The 13,548-nt window shown below is 44.9% G+C and overlaps 4 protein-coding genes and 1 non-coding gene across 16 annotated transcripts in view; 3 read left to right on the top strand and 2 right to left on the bottom strand.

The window, feature by feature from the left end:
* Nucleotides 1–13,548, bottom strand: part of LOC102943236 (zinc finger protein 883) — a 2,438,435-nt gene that overhangs the window by 181,881 nt on the left and 2,243,006 nt on the right. The gene's annotated exons all lie outside the window — the stretch shown is intronic.
* LOC119564595 (zinc finger protein 883) overlaps nt 1–13,548 on the top strand; it is a 1,467,279-nt gene that overhangs the window by 92,925 nt on the left and 1,360,806 nt on the right. The gene's annotated exons all lie outside the window — the stretch shown is intronic.
* The window catches only part of LOC122463947 (zinc finger protein 501-like), a 200,335-nt gene that overhangs the window by 92,640 nt on the left and 94,147 nt on the right, over nt 1–13,548 (top strand). The window lies entirely within an intron of this gene.
* Nucleotides 1–13,548, bottom strand: part of LOC102945014 (zinc finger protein 883-like) — a 705,100-nt gene that overhangs the window by 620,805 nt on the left and 70,747 nt on the right. The gene's annotated exons all lie outside the window — the stretch shown is intronic.
* On the top strand, nt 6,170–6,244 carry TRNAT-AGU. Its single transcript has one exon. It is a non-coding gene; the product is annotated as a tRNA-Thr (tRNA).

Raw genomic sequence — 13,548 nt, 5'->3', positions numbered from 1 at the left:
GGGCTGGCAGGGAGTCAGGTGTGGGATGGTTTCAATTACACGGACAGGCACTAGTGAGAAAGTTCCAGAATGTGTGAGAGTGTAAAGCTGGTTGGTCAATGTTACACTCCCCTCCCAGCTGACGTTGTCTGTCTACGAGAGGTGCAAAACTCATCTCTAATATGGCACATTCTGCTGAAAGTGAGAGGTACTTTCATTTATGCTCCATGAGGTTTGATCTCTGTTTTGTGCATTGTGCTTGTGAATGAAAATTGTAGACTACCATATGCAAGAAAACATGCATCAGCACATGGGATTACCCCAACCACTGACAGAGAAATGCCATTGAGTTGAAAATAATGACATTTCTCTGTACTAGATAGGGACTGGCCTCAGAGCTTGCTTACGCACACACCAGATGCATTCAGCATTAGATCTTTTAATGCTCTACCAGGAGTTCATTTAAATGAGGTATTTTACACTTGTGGCTGATTAATGGGATGCTAAACTCTAGTATACTAAAGGGTGCACTGCAGGGCCTCCAGGCTATTTGCCTATCATCCTGCTCTGGCTTCTGTCCAAAACCCCGGCAGAGCAGTGAGACACGCATTTGTAGATTCCCACTCACAGCCCAGTCAGATCGTAGATTCTATAGCCTGGAGAGTTTGTTTTCTTCATTCAGGGGCCTTCTCCTCTCCCTGCATAGCCAGCAATAATGCCTGATGTTCCTAACACACACGCTGCCCTCTCTAGTCAGAAAAGACCTCACTAGAAGTGTGGAGACTAGTTGCCCATCTGGAGCAGGGGGAGTTGTTGTGATATGATCTAGCTGAATGATAAAAGGATTAGAAAACACAACTTGTAGGGATAGACTAAAGGAGCTCAATCTATTTAGCTTAAGACAGGGAAGGTTAAGGGGTGACTCGATCCCAATCTATAAATACCTAATCGGGGAACAAATATTTAATACTGGGCTCCTCAATCTAGCAGAGAAAGGTTTAACATGATCCAATGGCTGGAAGTTGAAGCGAGACCAATTCAGACTGGAGATAAGGTGTATATTTTTAACCATGAGAGTAACTAGCCATTGGAACAACTTACCAAGGGTCGTGGTGGATTCTCTATCACTGACCATTCTTGAATTGAGATGGCATGTTTTGCTAAAAGATCTGCTCAAAGAGTTATTCTGTGAATGTTCAACGGCCAGTGTTATACAGGAGGTCAGACTACATTATTATAACTGTCTCTTCTGGTCTTGGAACCTAGGATGCTCTGACGGTGCTGCCCATGGGAGCCAGCTGAGGTCACTCAATCAGGGTGAACTGCAAACAAAACGGGTCAGACAAACCCCAAAGGCTGGTGCATATTCCAACACTTAGATTTACCCAGCCAGCCCAAAACAGCTTCTATAGCACCTCCCTCGTTACTCAGAAGTCCAAATAATGCAGGTCCCTTAAAGTACTCAGCCTCCAGCCTCCATCCAGACACACATGTCAAACATAGGATGATAAATTTTGAAAATCTTATTTCATCATATCAAAGAAAAGGTTCTCCTGACCCCAAAGGACCAAGCCCCAGACCCAGGTCAAATAATAACTTAGATCTTACCCCAAATACACCCTTACAGTCAATTCTTATTAACTAAACTAAAATTTATTAAAAAAGAAAAGAGAGAGTGTTGGTTAAAAGATCAATATACAGACAGACTTGAATTCAATTCTTGAGGTTCAGATACATAGCAGAGATGAGCTTGTAGTTGCCAAAAGTCCTTTTAGAAATAGTCCATAGGTTATAGTCCAATGTCCATATTCAGGGTGACTCCAGGCAGTGACTGGGGATCTCAATCCTTATGGTTTAAGGTTTCCCCTTCTTGAAACCCAAAGCAGATCTGAGATGAAGAAGGATTGTGTCCCATGGTTTTTATACATTTCCTGCAGCCTTTTGGCCTGAGAAAACAATATGCTTAACTTTCCTTCTTCCAGACATCCTGGCAATTAGCACAGGGTAATTTATCCATTAAACAGTTCAGATACAGATTATCACAACCTTTAAAGAGACATATTAACAATAATACTATGTCGCTCAAGTGTCTTCCTAAATGTTAATATTCCTTTTTTGATCTTTGAATCAAAGCTATGGCAATAGACAAAACTTGTTTGCTTACATCACAAGACCTGAACAAACATCTACCCTTCTATCTCTAACAATGCTGGTGCATTTCAAAGCTCTATTCATTTACATCTCTTCCTAACCAGTCTCTCATATTGCAGCTGAGATAATAAATGTTCTGAATAAGTATGGAAGCAGATAATACAAAGATAAACTTTGGGGGTCGATACAGACATGGAAGAGAACATTTGCACACCAAAGTAAAGATGGGTTTAAAACGGGAAGTGATAGGCCTTGGATGTCCTGTTCACATTGTGCACAAGTATACTGAATTACAGGGGATACCCTCCTGTTTTTGCATATTTTTGGATATTTTCATATATTCACTGTTTGTGTGGAAAGATGGGGGAGGGATAGCTCAGTGGTTTGAGCATTGGCCTGCTAAACCCAGGGTTGTGAGTTCAATCCTTGAGGGGGCCATTTAGGGATCTGGGGCAAAAATTGGGGATTGGTCCTGCTTTGAGCAGGGGGTTGGACTAGATGACCTCCTGAGGTCCCTTCCAACCCTGATATTCTATGATAAATACTGCAAAGTTTTTATGAGTATGTGGGACAAGAATATCGGAATATACTGGGATACATATCTGTTGGAAGATTATTACAACAAAATGTAATATGGCCTGAAAATTCTTAGCATGCATAGAGGACAACTTTCTGATTCATAAAGTTGTGGAAACAACCAGGGGGTTATCCATTTTAGATCTGTTTTTGACCAACAGGGGTAAATGAGTTGGGAATGTGAAGGTGGTTGGGAACGTGGGAGGGAAGTGATCATGATCTGATAGAATTCAAGATCCTGTGGAAAGGAGGACGTGAGAACAGCAAAACAAGAGCTCTGGAGTTCAGACAGTTGGATTTCAACCAACTCAGAGAACTAGTAGGCAAAGTCATCTGAAAATTTGATCCGTATGCTCTATTCCTACATCGAGGTAATTAATGAAGATGTTAAACAACATCAGGCCAAGAAGAGGAGGTTCGACTAAATGACTTTTGTGGTCTATCACTCTATGACCACCTCCACTCACATTTTCCTATGTCTTTCTAGAAAACACAAGAGACCTCCATTGGTTATCTAATTAATAGATTGTTATGGGAAAGGCTCCTTTGCAGAGGAGCATTGAAAAAAAGTCAAACCATGAGCCTGGGGCTGCCGTGACGGGCATTGGCAAGGCGATTGCTTGGACTGCAATTGCTGCAACACACGTGCTTGTGATTCGCTGGGTGTGTCTGCGCACAGAGACCCTGCTAGTGCAATCTCTATAGGTCTTGCAGGAAATGGAGAGTTCCTCTCCTTTCACCTTCCTTTAATTGTCATAGATGAAAAATGGAGAAGTTAGAACAAAACTCCCAGAGAGCAGCAATGTGGCTAATCTGCCCAAGGCCCTGTGAGTATATAGGCCTGTTTGTTAGCCTGAGATAGAATTTTGTGTTTGATTTTTGATACTCTTATATCCTTGCTAATATGTGTGAAGAAAGAACAAAGACACTGTAGGTTGCTTCTGGCCAGCCATATGGGCTTGTTAGTATAATGGAAAAGTTAAGGGATAGAGCTAAAGTGTTACTAGGTATGGTGGGAGTGTAATATACGAGTATATACTGGAAGGCTGCCTGGCTCCTCTCGCAAGCCAAGGTCAAGCAACCAGTTGGGAGGGGCAAAGAGTGGGATGGGGGGAGGCAGAAGACACACTAAAAGCCAAAGAAAAGCCTGGCGTTGACCAGTACACAACCTCACTTCTTACCCCTCCCATGGGGTACAAAAGAGGTGGTACCGAGCCCCCAGACTCATGACCAGGAGCGTGCATTGCAGGTATATTTGGGCCTGCTAAGAGGAAGGGGGAAAGGGACACATATAAAGGCTCTGAGGTGTCAGAGCTGTGAACAGAACACTGGGAAACAGACTCTGATGGCATGTGGAGCTATGGATATTCTTGCTTGAAACTAACCCCAATAAACATCACATTGCTGGCACTTTGGATTTCTGGTGCCTTGATTTCTGCCTAAGTGAGAGGAACCAGGGGAGGGAGTGAAGGGAAAGCCCCCTAAGAGACACCTGCTGAGTAAAGAGGATATTCAGGATCCAGCACCCAGTGGCGCCTGGCTGAATGTGTCTCCTCTCCCCACAGCTTGGTTGATCTTTTCAGGAAATGGAGAAGACTGCCTTTGCCTAGCTGTACATTGCTTGCAAAAGAAACAGGTCTTTTTGGTGTGAAGTGTTGAAAGGAGGCATCAGACACATGTGGAGACAAGAAAAATGTCCCCATAACTGAATTTGCATCGGTGGATGTTGAAGCCACAACACAGAGTGCTAAGCACTATATGACCATGGCTGGTGTCAGAAGAGTCTCTACCAAAACCTTTTTCCACCAGCAGGAGCCTCTCTGTGCACAGAATTACTGGTAGCTTGAGGCCTGCAGGCAGTGGAGAACTCTATTTTGGCATCTCTTTGTCTCTTTTGTGGTGAACATCTGCAGTGGCTGGTAAAAGGCCTCTAGATAGTGGTCTTTGGGAAGAGCTGGCTGAAGAACCTTCCTATGAACCAGGAGAGCCTGGCTTGTCCTGCCAGTTCTTCCTTGCTGAGCCTAGTGTCTCTGTTGGCTCCTTTTTTGTATCTCTTTTCATAAAAAGAAAAGATCTGTCAGCGCAATCCTTCTAAGTGCTTGTTCAAGACAGAGAGAGCCTTCCTTGTGGCTATGTCTTGGTGTAATGGGGCATGTCTCACCACTGATGCGCTTCCTCTTGGGCATCCTGGGAATTATATGGGCTGCTCCAGCAAGCCTTCTCCTCTTTGGCTCTTCCAATGAGTCCTTTCCTGGTTGCCTGGGTTCTGCTCAGCCTCTCCAAGGCTGCCTTATCCTTTCTCCTGCCTGTGTGGGGCGGCTGCCCCACCACACTTGGAAAGTGGCAAATGATACGTCTGGAGCTGATGGAAAGGTTACCATGACTCAGAGCTGAGCTGAAGTTGCTGTGACTGAAACACAGATCACTAACCATTATATGATCACAGGTTTCAGAGTAACAGCCGTGTTAGTCTATATTCGCAAAAAGAAAAGGAGGACTTGTGGCACCTTAGAGACTAACCAATTTATTTGAGCATAAGCTTTCCTGAGCTATAGCTCACTTCATTGGATGCATACTGTGGAAAATACAGAAGATGTTTTTATACACACAGACCATGAAAAAATGGGTGTTTATCTCTACAAAAAGTTTTCTCTCCCCCCATCCCACTCTCCTGCTGGTAACAGCTTATCTAAAGTGATCACTCTCCTTACAATGTGTATGATAATCAAGGTGGGCCATTTCCAGCACAAATCCAGGTCCCCCCCCCCCCCCAACCCACTCTCCTGTTGGTAATAGCTTATCTAAAGTGATCTCTGTATTCGCAAAAAGAAAAGGAGGACTTGTGGCACCTTAGAGACTAACCAATTTATTTGAGCATAAGCTTTCGTGAGCTACAGCTCACTTCATCGGATGCATACTGTGGAAAATACAGAAGATGCTTTTATACACACATAAGCTATTACCAACAGGAGAGTGGGTTGGGGCGGGGGGGAGAAAACCTGGATTTGTGCTGGAAATGGCCCACCTTTATTATCATACACATTGTAAGGAGAGTGATCACTTTAGATAAGCTATTACCAGCAGGAGAGTGGGGTGGGGGGAGAGAAAACCTTTTGTAGTGATAAACACCCATTTTTTCATGGTCTGTGTGTATACAAGCATCTTCTGTATTTTCCACAGTATGCATCCGATGAAGTGAGCTGTAGCTCATGAAAGCTTATGCTCAAATAAATTGGTTAGTCTCTAAGGTGCCACAAGTACTCATTATATGATCACAGTGGCTGGTGGGAGAAGCACACGTGAGAAGCCCTCTGTCAACTCAGCTGTGGGTTTCTGCGCACAGAGAGCTAGAGAGCTAAAAGTCTGCAAGTTTTGGGGGAAATGGGAAAAGTCTGAACTTCGGAATTTGCAGGTCTTGTCTTGGACCATCAAGTGAAACAGTTGAAAGTAGTTTCTTGGGGCAGGCACCATGGCTTAGCTGGCTTAAAGAACCTGCCTAGTAAACAGGGGGTCCTGGGTTCAACTCCCAGTGGTGCCTTGGTCTCCTCTGCTCTCATTTTCCTATCCCTTTCTAGGAAACAGAAGAGAGAAGCATTGAAAAGAATCAAACCACAAGGCTGGAGTTGATGAAAAGGCTGCCGTGACTGGCGTTGGCAAGGTGGTTGCTTGGACTGCAACTGCTGCAACAGGAGAGCTTGTGCCGCACGTCCTTGTAATTCGCTAGGAATGTCTGTGCACAGAGATCCTGATAGTGAAATCTCTGCAGGTTTTGCAGGAAATGGCGAGTTACTCTCCTGTCACCTTCCTTTTGATTCTCATTAACAAAAAATGGAGGAGTTGGGAGAAAAGTCCCAGAGAGCGACACAGTGGCTCAGTTGGCCAGGGCACCTGCCAGGTAAAGTGGAGGTTAGGGATGTAGCATCCAGTGGTGCCTTGCCAAATGTGTCTTCTCTTCCCACCTTTTGGCCAATCTTTTGAGGAAACAGAGAAGACTGCTTTCGCCTAGCCATTCAAATGTTTGCAAAACAGACTGGTAATTTTCTCTGACAAGCATCGGAAGGAGGCACCTAAGAAACATGGAGACAAGGCAAAGGTCACCGTAACTCAACTTGAATCCATGGCTCTTGAAGCCACAACACAGAGTACGAAGCACTGTATGACCACAGCTGGTGACAGAAGAGTCTTTTCCAAAGGCATTTTCCACTAGCAGGGTCCTCTCTGTGCTCAGAATTCCTGATAGTTTGATGTCTGCAAGCACTGGAGATCTCTTTTTTGGTGTCTCTCTGTCACTGTCTCAGTGAACATCTGCAGTGGTTGTTGAAAGGCTGTGATGGGATCCCCAGGATGCAACGTGAACTGTGGGACCACTGAGCCCAATGTACCACTACCTGGGCTCCCTCTCATACTGCGATGCAGTGATAAACTGCAAATCTCTGGCACATATTGCATTTGCACAGACATCCACAGGTGGGGACACATCCAACTGAGTTACATGAATGCTTCTCCCAGCTACTCATAAAACTAATGATAGAGAGCCTCCTGCCAATTCCCCCCAGCTCTGCAGCCTTGCACCCCTGGACTATACCATCTTGTCCTAGTTAGAAGCCTGACCAGTGTGAGTTTATTAGCCAGAGTCCACCCCTCCCTCATTCTGGAGAGGACGTGCACACCAGCCTTGTAACTGAGATGAGATTTCCCTAGGACTTAAAGCAAAATACACGATTCTAAGTAAAGCATTTATTAACTACAGAAAGATGGATTTTTTAAGGATTATAAGTTGTGGGCATAAAAGATCAGAGTAAATTACCAAAGAAAATAAAAGATAAACACACAATCTAAACTTTACACCATATTACACTAGGCACTATTTAGGTCAAGCAAGTTTCTCATCCCACTGGATCGTATCATCCTTAATACACAGAATTCCCCTGAGACCGGGCCAGCCTCCTCAGAAGATCTTCGTCTTTTCTGGATTCCTGTTGCTTCCAGCATAGGTGGTGGAGGAGAAAGCCAAAACCTTGCTGCCACAGTCTCCTATTTTAGATCCTTAGATCATGTGCCTAGAAAATACTTGCCCAGATCATAGAATCATAGAAGATCAGGGTTGGAAGGGACCTCAGGAGGTCATCTAGTCCAATCGCCTGCTCAAAGCAGGACCTAATCCCCAACTAAATCATTGTGTCCAGGTGGGCTTTGCTGAGTCACTGGGTCGGGGAATCCTCCTGGTGTGGTCTTGTGCAACTGAGTCAGACGTGAGCAGTGCCCATAGTGTGGTATTTGGGCATCTGTCATTGAATTGCAAATCCCTTGATTGCAACTCCCCCGCCGGTTAACGGTCATTGAACACCCTCCTGGGCAGGGGTCCTTTGGATGTCACTAGCAAACTTACAGCACATTTCAGTAACGGCCATGCAGCAAAATGCATAACTTCATATGCAATAATGATAAACATATTTCAGTGGTCCCCCACCTTTCTGGGGGAATAGCATATTCCTATTCCCAGAAGACTGCGGCGGGCGCCAGGCACCCCGCCGCCGAAATGCTGCAGAGAAGCGGCAATGCTTCTCGGCGGCCTTTTGGCCGGCGGTTCTGCGGCAGCCGTGCTCGGCGGTGGCAGTTTGGTGTCGCGGTGTCCTGTGGGCGCACACAACTGCCCCGGTGGGCGCCATTCCACCCGCAGGCACTGCGATGGGGACCCCTGACATATTTGGACAGAATGATGGGTTTCAGGAGATCACGATTTTTCATACGATATTTTACATGGAATGCTTTTTATGAAATATCACATCCATATATGAGTGATGAATATGGGGGCTACAGGGAGTTATTTTAAGGTACATTGTGTCACAAAAGCCTCTAGAGAGTGGCCTTTTGGTAGAGCTGGCTGAAGAGCCTTCCTAGTAACGGAGAGATCCTGGCTTGGCCTGCCGATTTTTCCTTGCTGAACAAAACTAGTCTGTTGGGCTCCCTATTTTGTCTCTCTCTCTTATAAGCAGAAAAGAACTTCCTGGATAATCCTTGTAAGAGCTTGTTCAAGACAGAGAGAGCCCTCCTGGCAGCTAAGTCCTGGAAAGTGGCAAATGAGAAGTCTGGAGCTGATGGAAACGTTTCAGTGACTCAGAGTTGAACCGAGGTTGTTGCAACCAAAATGCAGAGTTCTAACCACTATGTGGTCACAGCGACTGATGGAAGAAGTGACTCTTAGAAGCCCTCTGTCAGTTCGGCTGTGGCTTTCTTTACACAGACGGCCAGACAGCTCAAAGTCTGCTGGTCTTCAGGGAAATGGGGAATGTCTCCACTTTGGAATTTGCAGCTGTTGTCTTTGACCCTCAAGTGGAGCAGCTGCAGACATTTTCCAGGGGCAGGTACCATGGCTTAGATGGCTAAAGTACCTACCTAGTAAACAGGATATCCTGGCTTCAACTCCCAGTGGTGCCTTGCTTGGTGTCTTTGGTCTCATCTCATCATGCTTTCTGAGAAACAGAAGATATCTCCATTGGCTATCCAAAAAATTTCTTATCAAAGTGTTCTTTGCAGAGAAGCACTAGAAATAATGAAATCACAAGCTTGGAATTGAGGAAAAGTCTCAATGGCATTAGCAAAGCTGTTGCTTCAGCTGCGATTTCTATGACACAGGACACTGTGCCACACGTCCTTGTGATTTGCTGGGGATGTCTGTGCACAGAGATTCTGATAGCTTGATCAGTGCAGATCTTGCAGGTCATGGAGAATTACTGTCCTTTCACCTTCCTTCTGATTGTCATTGATGAAAAATGGAGCAGGAGCAGCTAGAGAGTGGCACCATGGCTAAGCTGGCCAAGGCACCTGCCAGGTAAAGTGGAGGTTAGGGATATAGCTCCCAGTGGTGCCTTGCCAAATGTGTCTGCCCTTCCCACCTTTTGGTTGATCTTTTAAGGAAACAGAGAAGACTGCCTTTGCCTAGGCATATGAATGATTAAAAAAAAAAAAAAACCCTAGTAATTTTTTCTGATAAATATCAGAAGGAGGCACCTGACAAATGTAGAGACAAGGGATAGGTTGAAAACTGAACCTTCATCCATGACTCTGGAAGCCACAATGCAGAGTACTAATCACTCTACAACCATCGCAGGTGACAGAAGTGTTTCTTCCAAAGTCTTTTTCTACTAGCATAGGCATTCTGTGCACAGAGTTCCTGACCGTTTGAGATCTGTTGGCAATGGAGAACGCGGTTTTAGGCTTCTCTCTGTCGCTTTCCAGTGAACATCTGCAGTGGTTATTGAAAGGTCTCTATCGAGTGGCCCTTGGAGAAAGCTGACTGAAGAGCCTTCCAACTAACCAGGAGTTCCTTGCTTGCTCTGCCAGTTCGTCCATTCCTGAACCTAGCTTGTCTGTTGGGCTCCCTTTTTTGTATCTCTTTCTCATAAACAGAAAAGACCTTCCTGGGCAATCCTTGTACATGCTTGTTCAAGACAGAGCGAGCCTTCTTTGTGACTAAGTCTTAGAGAGGACTAACCACTATATGACCACAAAAAGAAAAGGAGGACTTGTGGCACCTTAGAGACTAACCAATTTATTTGAGCATAAGCTTTCGTGAGCTACAGCTCACTTCCTCGGATGCATACATTGGAAGCTCACGAAAGCTTATGCTCAAATAAATTTGTTAGTCTCTAAGGTGCCACAAGTCCTTCTTTTCTTTTTGCGGATACAGACTAACACGGCTGCTACTCTGAAACCTGTCATGATATGATCACAGCTGCCAGTGGGAGATGAGCCCCTTAATAGATCTCTGTCAGCTCAACTGTGGCTTTCTGTGCACAAGAAGCCAGACAGGTTGATGTCTGCAGGTCTTGCAGGAAATGGAGAACATCTCTGCTTTGGAATTTATAGATGTTGTCATGGAACATCAAGTAGAGCAGTTCCAATGTACTTCTGGAGGCAAGTGCCATGGCTAAGTTGACTAAAACATATGCCTTGTAAACAGAAGATCATAGGTTCAACTCCCAGTCGTGCTTTGCTCTGTTTTTTTGTCTTCTCTGCTCACATCTTCCAATGTCATTCTAGAAAATGGAATTGACCTCTGTCACGTATCCAAGTAATTGCTTGTGAAGGAGAAAGTTTCTTTGCATAGGAGTGTTGGAGAGAATCAAATCACCAGCCTGCAGTTGATGAAAAGGCTATTGGCAAGGAGGCTGCTTCAACTGCAAATGCTGTGACATGACAGCCTGTGTTGTGCATATGCGATTCGCTGGGGTTGTCTATGCACAGAGGTTCTTATAGCATGATCACTGCAGGGCTTGCAGGAAAAGGAGAATTACTGTCCTTTCGCCTTTTGTTTTATTGTTGTTGATGAAAAATGGAGTTGTTAGGGAGAAGTACCAGAAAGTGGCACTGTGTCAGAGCTTGCCAAGAGACCTGCTGGATAACGAGCAGATTCAGCATCCCGTGGTGCCTTCTTGAACATGCCTCCTCTTGTCACATTTTGGTCCATCTTTTTTGTTAATGGAGAAGCCTGCCTCTGGCTAGCCATATAAATGCTTGCAAAAGAAACAGGTCTTTTTGCTGACACCTGTCAAAAGGAGGCACCCAATAAATGTGGAAACAAGGTCAAGGCTGCTGTAACTCATCTCACATCTGCTGAAGCTACAAGGCAGAACACTAAGCACAACATGACCACGGCTGGTCACAGGAGGATCTCTGTGTGACAGGATCCATGGGGTACAACCTGGAACCGTTGGACCACAGTTCCCCCTTAACTCTCCAGCCCGGGCTGTCTCTTATAATGCTGTGCTCGTGGCAAGCAGCAAAACCCCTCCTGGTGCTGGGATCACTCAGCCAACAACATGCAGAGAAACACCCACCTAAGTTGCATGAATTCTCTATAAGCCATTCACGAATTGTACAGAGAGAGTCACCGGCAAATCTCCCCAGGCCTTAGCCTTGCACCTCAGAAATGTACCGTCTTTCACTGCACAAGTCCTTCTCTTGAACAGTAGAAGCTCATTAATTAGTTTGCCATTTCATCAAAAGAAAATGGATATGCACCAGCTTTTGTAAACTGAGAGGCTTTCCCAAGCACTTTGGACAAACCCACTAGTAAGTATAAAATATTAAAATAAGTTTAACTGCAGAATGATATATTTTAAGTGATTATAAGTGTTAGGCACAGAGGTCAAAGTTCATTAAAGAACAAATAAAAATACAATCTCAGTATAAGGCCACGTCTACAGTACCCACTGGATCGGCGGGTAGTGATAGATCCCCGATCGCTCTGCCGTCGACTCTGGAACTCCACCACGGCGAGAGGTGGAAGCAGAGTCTATGGGGGAGCGGCGGCCGTCGATCCCGCGCTGCGAGGATGCGAAGTGATTCTAAGTCGATCTAAGATACACAACTTCAGCTGTGAGAATAGCGTAGCTGAAGTCGATGTATCTTAGATCGATCCTCTCCAGGTTAGACCAGGCCTAAATTCTTACTTGGATAGACTAAGCCAGTGGTTCTCAACTGTGGTCCACCGTTTGTTCAGGGAAAGCCCCTGGCATGCCGGACCAGTTTGTTTACCCCACCCTTCCTGCAGCCCCCATTGGCCTGGAGCAGCGAACTGTGGCCAGTGAAAGCCGCTATCAGCCGAATCTGTGGATGTGTCAGGTAAACAAACCAGCCAGGTGCACCAGGGGCTTTCCCTGAACAAACGGTGGACCACAGTTGAGAACCACTGGACTAAGCAAACAGCTGGATCAAACATCTCTCCTCACCCCACTTGATATTCCAGACAGTTACCAGTTCTTAATACACAGGCTGAATCCCTCTCAGCCTGGGACCAATTTCCCCATTTCAAAATCTTTGTCTTCCAGACAATCTTCCAAGTGTTGAAAAGGGGGAAGAGAGAAGCCAAGTGGTGGTGTCATCAACCCTCCTTCATATTTTTTCTCCAGGTGCTAGAAAGATCCTTACTCTGATGCTGGAGTTAGTTAGCCCCTAGTATGACTATGGCTGGTCACAGAAGTGTCTCTTGTTGCAGTGAGCCAGGTTTGCTGTTCAAATTCTATATTTCACAAACTTTCAGATCTGGGAATGTCTAAAAAGAGTATTTCTAATCGGGAGATGTACAAATGGCACATAATGTGCAGAGAGGTCCTACGGAGGTGAGATGAGAATTAATAAAATTTTGAGGATCCTTTGGGAAAAGAGACTTTACTGACAAGAAAAGGAGTACTTGTGGCACCTTAGAGACTAACCAGTTTATTTGAGCATGAGCTTTCGTGAGCTACAGCTCACTTCATCGGATGCATAGGCTATGCATCCGATGAAGTGAGCTGTAGCTCACGAAAGCTCATGCTCAAATAAACTGGTTAGTCTCTAAGGTGCCACAAGTACTCCTTTTCTTTTTACGAATACAGACTAACACGGCTGTTACTCTGAAACCTGTCATTTTACTGACAAGATTTGTCTCTGTCCTTTTTTCACCTTTTGTTATTATTGAGAACAATCACTCTTTATTTTTTTAGTATATTAATTAAACCCTAAATATTATTTAATCAATCATAGACATTAGTCTCAGAGGAGCAGCCGTGTTAGTCTGTTTGTACAAAAAGAAAAGGAGGACTTGTGGCACCTTAGAGACTAACCAATTTATTTGAGCATAAGCTTTCGTGAGCTACAGCTCACTTCATCACTTCATCCGATGAAGTGAGCTGTAGCTCACGAAAGCTTATGCTCAAATAAATTGGTTAGTCTCTAAGGTGCCACAAGTCCTCCTTTTCTTTTTATAGACATTAGTGTAACCTAAATTTTCCCCTGCTAGCAAGAACCAACTGAATTTTGTAGCTTTCTGGAAAGTGAGATGACAGTAAATTTGGGAAA

This window comes from Chelonia mydas, chromosome 28, assembly GCF_015237465.2.
Source record: "Chelonia mydas isolate rCheMyd1 chromosome 28, rCheMyd1.pri.v2, whole genome shotgun sequence".
In the NCBI taxonomy this organism is placed as follows: Eukaryota; Metazoa; Chordata; order Testudines; family Cheloniidae; genus Chelonia; species Chelonia mydas.
Note: the sequence above shows the minus strand (reverse complement) of the source record. Positions and strands in the feature narration are given on the sequence as shown.